The 10,655-nt window shown below is 43.5% G+C and overlaps 1 long non-coding RNA gene across 5 annotated transcripts; it reads left to right on the forward strand.

The window, feature by feature from the left end:
* The first annotated feature begins 294 nt into the window (after positions 1 to 294).
* LOC136012143 (uncharacterized) lies at positions 295 to 10,269 on the forward strand. Of its 5 annotated transcripts, XR_010611592.1 has the most exons (8): positions 295 to 901; positions 1,221 to 1,334; positions 2,589 to 2,768; positions 5,022 to 6,967; positions 7,446 to 7,642; positions 8,668 to 8,774; positions 9,915 to 10,036; positions 10,118 to 10,269. It is a non-coding gene; the product is annotated as an uncharacterized LOC136012143 (long non-coding RNA). The 5 variants fall into 5 exon arrangements; XR_010611590.1 differs by lacking the exon at positions 9,915 to 10,036 and having other exon boundaries at positions 2,569 to 2,768; positions 10,073 to 10,269; XR_010611594.1 differs by lacking the exon at positions 9,915 to 10,036 and having other exon boundaries at positions 8,096 to 8,774; positions 10,073 to 10,269.
* Positions 10,270 to 10,655: the final 386 nt, after the last annotated feature.

Here is a 10,655-nt window from a genome sequence, read left to right on the forward strand (position 1 = left end):
GGTTTAATATCCTAGAATTTATTAATTTACCATTTGTGTCATTAAAAAGTTACCAGTTTTCAGGTCCTAGCAAGGATTAATCCATCAAGACCCTGTTTCAGAGACATACTTTCAGTGGGACTTGCTGCATTAATCTTCCAAGTCACATGTTGTATATGAGCATCATTTTAGTGACATTTATCTCAGGTGTCTTCTCTTTGCAATATGAAAGTGATCCAGACTTGTGTCACTAAGGAAGGGTGACAGAAAAGTGATGCTAGCATCTCTGCAGGTAATGTCTGACAAGGTAGGTGATGGCTGGGGCATTCACAGTGTGTTGTGGGAGAGGGCTGTCCATGCTTGAGGAAGTATTCCCACCATGTCCGTTACAGAGCAGTGGCAGTAGGGGCACCAGGAGCATAGAGGTTATGTTAGAACTAAAATACTTATGAGAATTTCAAGGCCTGAATAGAAAATGGATTTGGATACATAATCTTTATGCACAAACACGTGTACAAGAATGTATATTATGAAAGCACATTATAAATTCCAGTGTACTTACAGGGTGTATATACCATTAACATCTTCAGCCTTAGTCTTCTGTGTGAAAATGCACAAGCTCCTCTGTGAACTTCCACTGATCTTTGGTCCTTCTTCTAGCAATCAAGTACATTGTTTAATTTTTGTGGACAGTGTGCACATCACTGACAGGCACCTCATAAACATAGCTAAATCCATCCTGGCAGGCTTCACCTCTAATTTTGCAATGTGGTTTTCTGTGTGAGATGACTAAGTTTTTTCCTGTTCTGACAAAAGCATCCAGCATGATTCAGGTTTATTCTCCTGTCAATTGTACATGTTGTGCACTCAAAATGATCAACTCTGTCATCTGGAGGGCTGTACAGTGCTTCTGAAGCAGCAGGTAAGGTGCTTTAATGTGAGATTCTTGTTGCAAAGCTGGTGCAATCAGTCCATCTGACTTCTCAAGACCTATGAGTGGGTTTCTTCCCCTCTATCATGGGGAGTGATTCACTGACTTGCTACTTCCCTGAACTTCTCTGCAGAAGCAGCCTGCTTATCTGTGATACTTGCCCTGCTCCTGTTTCTCTCGCTGTTGGAAGCAAGTTGTTGAAGAGGTGCTGCAGTTTTGGTCAGTCTCTTGGTGCTTGTAGAGCCAAAGGTTTTACTGGGTTTTTTAATGTGTTTTGCTTTCCTCCCTGTGCGTGGTCTCCTTTTACAAGCGTGGAAAGCAGAAGCATTCAGAAACAGCTGGAGCTGCTGGGCGAGAAGAAAACCATATCAGCAGTCGATTTGAATGGGAATAACAGAGTTGTTGTTAGGAGGTCAAGGCTGCGGTACGTCATGTCTAACTGGTCTGTTTACCTTCTATAGCTCCTTCAGAATGTTTCTTCACTGCTTTTATTTTTTCTTAATGGAAAATCTGGGGGTGGTTCTTTCCTCTCTGCTTGTAATCTCTGGGTTTAGTTAAACCCGCAAAAATGCTGAGAGGAATTGCTTAATCCCACTGAAGTCTGTCATCATCTTTCGGCTCAATATAAATTTTTGTTTGATTTTTCAGGAAACTGTCATGTAAAGTGTTTTTTAGGCCATGGCAGAAGATAATATCTGTATGTCTCATGGGAAGATTTTTAATAAGTACAACTAACACATTCTGCACATTCAGTTCTTAGTGGTAGGTCAAGGAAAGGTCCTAGAGTCAGGCTGAGCAGGCTTCGTGTGCTACACTCGAGCTAGCACAGGTTTCACCATACCTGACTACTAAGAGGACATACCTGTGAAGGGTTTGCTTTCTGCTGTGTTTTGCTTTTATATGTCAAAGATCTCACTCTTAGTTCAAAGCTCAGCTTCCAGGCTTTATGGCATTGCTGCAGCCTGCTCCAAAGGAGATACTTCCTATGCTCTCCCTTGTTACTTCTTCTAAAATCACCTTTTATTGAACATACATGTTGTGTCCTGGGTGGTTTCAGATTTGGTAACCTGTCCATGCACTCGGTGGGACAAGGTCTGTAGCAGAACAAAATAGATCTATAGATGTATATAGGCCCTGGCTTCCCAGAGGAGTTATCAGTAAGAACCCTTTTTTGGCCAGAACACCCGTGACTCAGCATCCATCACTGATGTCTGAAAGTTGTCATTGTACCTGTCAAAAGTTCAAGTTTTCTCCCGTTTACAAGTTTCCTAAAGTGCTGTATAAACAGCCTTTTAATTAGATCCCTCTTTAAAGTTTGTTCATTTATTAAAAGGAGAATCTCTATTATCTGAGTAAGCACCATATCTCCTTCCCTTTACCTTCCGTCCTTCCAAAAGATCTGCTTGTAACTATGGCAGGTGTTTGTGTTCAATTTATCACTTCAATAAGAACAATAAGATGATCTTGTACATAGTGCTTATGTCCTTATGGATGTATTTCAGACTCATGGCTGACACTGAACTGAACTTGCTGTTGAATTCTGCAACAGCCTGAAAACATCTGGACTCTTGTGACCAGACTGCAAAACCAGCAAAACTCTGTTTGTTTTTCTGTTGTTTTTTGTTTGCTTGGAATACCCATGTGCTTTTGTATTACAGGTTTCCTGTGTTTCTTCCAGGTTGAAGCTTTAATGATGAAAAGGCTACACGGTATTGTGTTCCAGGCTGGGAAGACACCTCTTGAATGGAAAGCCTGCATCTCTTGGTGTCAGATGCTGTACAGAAGATTGCTTAAGCTGAGCTAGCTGGGAGGTTACCCTCACAATTTCCTGAGAGAAATAATGTGGTTTCAGTAAAAGGTAGTGTTTCTTTTTTTAGAAAAGAAAAAAACGAACGCTTGATTTGGGGGAGGAGGGGAATGCAATTCTCCGTCAGGGAAATCAAGAGGAGAAATTTCCTCTGGGAAATGTTGATGAAATGTTGATACTTGTCTGGTTTTACAACGGTGGCTCTGTGCCAGCATTTTGGCTAAACCACAGTAGCTTAACACCCTCCTGTGACTAACTCACTGTGGGGTAGGTGCTCTGTCAGGAGTTCAACACACATGTGCAGTGAGGAGCACAGGGCCTCTGAACCCAGCTTGACAGCCGCTCATCTGAGCAGGTTCATGTGGTTGATTCCCCACAAGAAGCATCTGAGCCAAGAATGCTCTGAGCTCCCACGCTTCAAGGGAGGTTTCAAAAATGTGACCTTTTGTGTTCCAGTTTAGGACAAAGCCAAATGGAGTTTCAAATGGGATTAAACAGTGATTCTTCAGCTGTCACCCATGGCCCACCTTAAGGTCTGGTAAAGCAGACTTGATAGTACAGACACACAGTCCCTAAAGACAGTTGAAGGCTGAGCCAAAATATTTTGCAAGGACTGCAACAGAAATGGCCAGGGTAGATTGTTTTTCTGTCATCAGCTCTGCCTTAAAGAAAGCACAGCTATTTTAAATGAAGAGTGTAAAACTGCATTTGAAAGATACAGCAGTTCAATACATTGGCTACAGACAGCAGCAATAGCTCTGACTTTGCCTTATGCAGAGCATTTCCACCATGCAGGGCACAGCAGCAATAAGGTGCATTTAATCACCATCTGTGTGCATGCCTCCATGAAAAAGGTCTTGCCTGGGACTCTGTGCTGACTGCAGTCCCTGGTCAAGGTAGAAAGTATCTCATTGCATTTTTGGGATCTATGGTAAGGCAATAGGAGCGTGGGGGAAGTGAGAAACAAGTGCTAAACTTTGGGATGGAAGAGCATAGGAACCATCACTGGCTTGCTTAGAAAGGTGTGGGAACAAGTATTAGCATCCCACCTTGTTCTCTGTGTCACAGGGCTGCTGCTGGGCAGTAGGTGAAGACTGAGCTTTTCCACCTAGTTTCCCTGTAGCTCTTCCCAGCTATTTTTCTGTTGACTGTGGGCATTGCAAAGATTGACGAGAGGCTTTGCGGCACTGAGATATTCCTGAATGACTGCAGAAGGTGCTCCCTACAGCTCGGAGGAGGTACATAACAGCATATAGCTGGATTATTTTGCCTTAGTAGAAATCATACCTCTGGGTCATAACAGATAAACCAGACTTGATCCAGTGGGCAAACAGAAGGCTCACAGCATCACCCCACTCACATCCCACTTGGGAGGTATGAATAGAAATGAAGTTCTGACTACAAATACCCTTTTTCATGGCAAATAAACTATGCTTCCTTATGGAGGTTTAACATAAAGCTGAAGCTCTACTGATTTCCCTTGAAAATTCCTTAGGAAGACCAGCTGCAGCCAGCTCTTAAAACTAACTTCACTTACAGCATCTTATAAAATTATGTGATAGATGAGGAACATGTGTCTGTTTTGCCTGTTTTATTCTGACCTACTTTAGCTTTCACAAAGCCTGTCTTTTGCAGTATGTTTTAGCTTGATGTAAGGGCTCCTTCTCAAATCTACATTGTTTCCACTCTAGTTAAGTGTGGAGAAAATATTGCTCAACACAGCCTAAGAAAATGAGCATAAGAAAAGTCTCATCTGGATAATTTTTGATTTATTGGGGTTTTTTTTCTTTTTTTTTTTCCTAATTAATTGAGTTAAAGTAGTCACAAATTGTACAAACACTTGTGAAAAAATGCAGCAAGCATTAAATGTGATAGTTAGGAAACACACATTACAAGGCTGATGACTGTAATGGTAAAAGCCTGACAGAAGCCAACACCAGCTTGTTGTTGGTATTTCTTGGTATTATTGGTATATCTGTACTTCTAGGCAGCAAGAATTAGCTTCCCTGTACCTTCGTCATGGCATCTGTCTCACACTAGCTGTAAAATGGGGATGCTGTGTGGCAAAAGGTGTGGCAAAAGGTACTTTTGGGGGCTCTGGTGTCCAAGGCTGAGAACAAAATACCATGACAAGATGAATCCACTGAGTCATCTGTCTTGGGAACAGTGTGTGCTTCTGGAAATCGTTAATTCTGGAAAGCTGTTAATTTCCCAGGACAATCCCTTGGAGCAGTTCGTTTTCCCTGACATGAAGCATTCGCTGTAAGTTTAGGCAGGAGATTAATTGCTCGCATTTCTGATCAGCAGGGTCAGAGGGATGACTTGGACAACCAGCCTTTGGCCCTGCGGTCTGGATGCATGGGCAGCACAGCAAAGATGAAGATCATCTCACTGTCTGGGAGCAGATGAAGCAGCTTGGCGAGGTCACTGGTACATTAGCCCCTGTAGCATCTTCCCAGCTTCCTGGCAGGCTACATTTACCTGGTGTTGAGAAATGAGTGTTCTACCCCATACACCCTTTCTGACAACCAGATAAAGAACTGAAACACGAAGCTGCCAGCAGCAGTTTCTGGTGGGCTCCAACTGCACCTCTGAGGGCAAGTGTCTATCTTTGGGGCTTGAGCATCTGACTTCAAGCAGGGATTGCCCAAAGCTGAGCTTCTGCTAGGAGAGCATGAATAAACTTCAGGGCTTTCTGCACCAAGGAGGTCTTTAGCAGGAAGGAAATGAAAGGAAAAACAAAACTCAGGCTTTTAGAGCAGATGAAAACCGCTCCTCTGATCCGAGAGCCAGGATTAGGTGTACCCGTGCACAGAATAGGAGGAAGAAGCAATCATTTCCTCAGGCTTCTTTGTGCTTGTTAAATAATGAATGCCTCTCTAGATCTATATGACTAGTTTAAGCTTGAGCACCTGGAAAGCTCTAGGTTGCATATAGGCCAAAGAAAACATGTTTTTGCTATTAAAAGCAATCTCATTTTATCTTGTCATCGTATCTATGCATTTCTTGCAGCCCATGCTAATGTTTGCAAAGGTAAGTTTCTTTTTCTTTCTCTTCTCACATGGAATTATTCAGTTGGCCAAAGGTAACAGAAGGTCTCTGGAGAGCACCTGACCTTGCTAGAGAGAAATGTCCCATTCTGGGTACAGAAGGTAAAAAATCTCATTTAGTTTATTGCAACTTGTGGTCACCCTCTGGAGCAGCAACACCAGTGCTGAGAGCATTGATGTACGACTCCGTACAGACCTGGTTGGTGGAGTCATCAGGACCTGATACTGGCAATCCCCAGCAAAGTTTCTGAGCTGACCATAAGCAAGACAGACACCATTGTGGGGTGGGAACTGCTCTGTTATGAGGTGACAGGAAGGAAATCTCAACCTACCACCAATAGCACAAGGGAAGAAACATACCTTTTCGTAATGAACTGAAGTGTGAGGCTGAGAATGACTCTATCCTTTTTTCTTTTCCCCAGTATTACTTCATAGAGCACTTGTAAAAGATATGGTCTTCCACAGAGTTTGTTTCTCCTTAACTTCAGGAATCTGTAATAGCGAAAGATGCCCCTGATCCAGTATGTCACTGGTTAATTGAAGGATATCCTGTCTGTAAATCTGCCCTTGTAAGAAGGTGTCATACAAGTGGGTGAAGGCTGTTGGATTCTGTGCTGCTTTTAGCACCCAGCTTTCACTAGTTTTGCACTTGTCCTTCACTGAGATGCCGATAACAAAGCCAGGGCTCTACTGGTGGAGTCCTTACTCCAGCTAACCTGCTAGCATTTCGTGCAAGGTGAATCATTATCTTTGCTTTGGGGGACTGCTTTTGTCTATAGTTTAAGCATTAATAGTCTATTTAATATTGGTGAATTAGCAGTAGAACAAGGAAATAACTTGGTAAATTAACTCTTTCAAACTGGGGTGTCCAAATTTAGGTATACAGAGCAGCAACTTGGTTTCCAAATGCTTTGGAATGAACGTCAGTCTGGTTTTCACTAGCCTTTTTGTGTCTGACTATCCCTTGCCACCCAAATCCGGAAGCTGCAGCTGAAGACTAGCCAGGGTGATGGGGTGAGGCAGGTGGAGCCAGCCCAGCAGCCAGGCTGGGGAAGGGAAGGAAGGGCCTCCAGGATACACCACGATTGATGCTGGAAGGGAAGAAGCCTGCAGCCTCTTCACAGTGAGCACCATCTTGGGCAGCCTGTGCACAGGAGTGATGCTGTCTCTCCACAGTGACCTTGGGAGCTGGGTGCAATGGTGAGTGAGGCAAAAGGCTGGAGCAATAACTGCTAATGCACTGCAAAGGGGTTTGGGCTCTGGAAATAAACTGTTACCATTAGATTTTACCTGGCTTGGAGAAAATATTCCCATTCCATCTATGTTGCTGATAACAGCTGGGCTATCCACAGGCTCTGTGGCAGGCTGTGTTTGCCAGCATCCCTCCCTTGCCTGTCTGCTCTAGCCTGTGTTTATGGTAGAAGAAGAGAGAGATGTTAGGAGAGATACAGCCTTTAAAAGACATATGTCTCCAGGTCTCTTACTACCATGTTTCTGATGGGAATATTTTTCAGGCTTTTCAGGTGTGCAGCTGTTGTAGATAGCCCTTGGTACCCTAGCTGTTAATTTAGAGAGCTAACAGAGCTTCTCTCTTCCCTCAGCCCCTGGAAAGCTGGCACAAAGGGCTCTTGGTGCAGCGCTGGGAAGAAGCTATTTTTACTTTGTTGTTTCCTCCTAGAGCATTTCAGCTGGGAACAGACTTGACCTGCTATCCTAAACAGAGAGGACCCATGGTTTTCCTGCATGGTTGATGGAAAGCAAAATCTGCACGGCATCTCTGGCAGGGCTGGGGGGAGTCATGGCAGCAGTCAGAAGAGGGAAACCCAGATTTCTCCATTGACTCCGAAAACAGAGCTAATTGCAGGAAAGGGCAAGGTATGGGTGGAAAGCATGCTGTGCTCCTGCAGCCCAGCAAGCCCTGACATGCTGGGGTGGGCAAGGCTCCTAGACAGGAGCCCAGCATCATCCTCAGGTCTGCTCCCCAGTGGAGCACTCACAGCTCCCTGGTGACCGGCTGGGAGAGGCTTAAGGAACTTCCCAGGAACTTCGGCAGCCTTCCCATGCTTCATCAGGCAAAGCCTCTGTCTTAGGAATGGCTGTTGTGCAGAGTTATTGCAGGGCTTAGGAGTGTTTGCTGTGGCTTGTGCTCCCTGCTGTGCCTGCTGCTGTCAACGATGAATAAAGTGGGATGATTACTGCTCCCAAAACAGTGAACCTTTGGGGGTTAAGTGATTAATGGAGCTGCTCCTACTTTAATTCCTACAAGGTCAAGCTATTTGTTTTCCTGGGATATGCTAATATAATCTATTTTTTATTCTTTTTTTTCAGCCATCTCTTTAAAAAAAAATCATTCTTGGAGGTTTGTTTGAGGAAGTGTTGCAGATATGCTTCTACGTGACATATTTATGCATACCATCACTGATCTGAATTCAGCCCTGCACTACAGTAATAACTGATAGGTTGCAATGTTTATAAACGTGGCTTTGAGGTTTAAATTTAAGAGACAGGCATAGGAAATAGATCTTATCACACACACTGTTGCCAAGTACTATCCCAATAAAGACAAATAAGGAAAACAAATTTTATATCTGGACTTTAACATTCTCCCAGATGTTGGGTACCATCTGTCAGAAATTTTTAGCTCTAAAGTGAGCTGCTTTGTAATGCCTATAAAACCTGTGATTTCCTCCCCTCTTCCTCCCCTGCCACTTTTGCAAGGGAAGGATATACATAATAGTAACTCAGGGTGAAAACTTCCTGTTGGTGTATGTGGAAAACAGCATGGCACGTTCAGGGGGACTTGGCTGCATGAGCAGGACCAAGCTGAGCACTGAGAGGACTAAGTTGAATCCTCTAACAGTGAGCAGAAGTAGAGCCACAGTTCCAGTTTCCCATCACAGGTGCTATGGAAGGTGATGCTGCAGCCAGGGAGGAATCTGCTGCTCCATTGTCATTCCCACCTCTGGACTACCCCGACCATCAGCACTGCTGGGAAGGACTTTTGTAGGTGAGGAGGTTTTTATCTTCTAGGGCATTCATGTTTGGGATGCTCTCAGTTTAGTCTGGCTGGCAACAAAGCTGCTGACTTTTATTATCGTTTTGAAGAGACCCATACAGGTGGAACATGTGTTTGCATGCAGTTCACAAGTGATACTTCCAGATACTTGATGTCTCAATTTTGACCTTACAGCTATGTGCTAGTTATATCAGCAGTGTATTTCGATTCCCTGGAACTCAAATTTTTACTGGAAAGATGTTGATATTCACTGAAATATTGAAAAGTGTTGTCTAGTTTTGTTTCCATACTGGATCCCAGCGATTCCACACAAAGATGAGATTTATTACAGGCTTGAATGCTCAGTTGTGTGCATTATTTCCATTGGATTGGAAGCAGATTGAAAACTGGAGAACTGGGCATTCAAATGGTCCAAGAAATGAAAGGTACAACTAGCACTGAGATTTTTTTCCCTCCTCTGAGTTATGCGGACAGCAGCCATACCATTAAGGCTGAAAAGTTTATTTACTATTAAAAGGCCATATTTTCCCTTCTTATCCCAGCTTTTCTTGGCTTTCCTTGCTTGGCAATATCCCCTTAACCACCAACACCCAGAGGCGTGGTATTAAACTGGGGTGAAAAATGAACATGCAGAAGAATATTGGAGATTTAAGTGGGTATGATTCTAAGAAAACTGGTGGAAAATATGTTTACTCCAAGCATCTGTAGCACCTAATTGAAGCAGTGATATTTTCTGTAAGAACATAAGGAATGCTTTTCTGCTTTCTCTTTGGCTTTGAATTTCACTTTGAATCGATGTGACATAATCCATGGCATTATTTTCTCACAGCTGCAATGGAAACTTTCTGCCAATAGACAAGGATGTGTTAATCGGGGTGAAAAAGCTGACATTCAGTCCAGCTTTGTTGCTTTCTGGAGTCTTTGTTAGGATCGCTTGTTTCCTCCTAATTTATAGAAATCTAGTATGCAGTAAACACCATTATTTTTGAACTATTAATGTTGCTATAAATTTGAATGGCTAGAAAATGGTGGCAGGTTGTGATCAAAAGGGAGCTGATCTACAGCTGTGTGTGAAATCATTGCCGATACTAAATGTGACAGAATGAAACACGTATTTATGCTCCCATAAAGGATGATGTAGCACTCCTGGGCCTGCAGTATTGGCATCACCAAATGAATTCCTGTGAATCTAATTGAGAAGAACATAAAAGAACTTGTACCACCCCTAGGGCATCCGCAAGTGCTGCTGGTTGGTAGGTTGTTGTTTATTCATATCGCTAATTTCTCAGGCATTGCTAATTTGAAGGCTGAGCTTCCCTCCTGTGGACGTGCAGGACTGGAGAGGGTGCGCAGTCCTGCTGGGATAGAGGACTGGCTACGGATGGTCAGCAGTGCCAAGGGAAGGCTCCTGGCACAGACATCTTCTTCTGGAAGAGGTGATGGACTGTTAGTAGGCCCTTCGTGGGGAGGCTGCCAGAGTGCTGTACACTGCTCCCTGGCATTGCCTTGCTAATGCTATGTATGTACTAGAGTCTTAATTAAATACAGCTAAGTCCTGGTCAGCAGTTCTAGCTCATTATGGTCCATTACTGGTCTCGTGGTTCTCCAGTGCTCTTTCAAAATAAATAAATAAAAGGCACTCTGTGTGTCTCATGGGAACACATGGGCAGGCAATAACCTTTCCTGTACTCCTCTCTCCTCCTTTTTTAAAGCAGTGGGGTCCTGCAGTAGCTATCTCATCTAAAAGCTACCCATTTATGCATCCAAATCTTTTTTACTGCATTAATCTGTATTTATACAGGTCTCTTATCTTCCCAAGGACACATCACAAAATGTGGGCAGTAAACAAGCCCACAGTGCACTCGCATTGCC

The sequence above is a fragment of the Lathamus discolor genome, chromosome 3 (genome assembly GCF_037157495.1).
Source record: "Lathamus discolor isolate bLatDis1 chromosome 3, bLatDis1.hap1, whole genome shotgun sequence".
NCBI classification, from domain to species: Eukaryota; Metazoa; Chordata; class Aves; order Psittaciformes; family Psittacidae; genus Lathamus; species Lathamus discolor.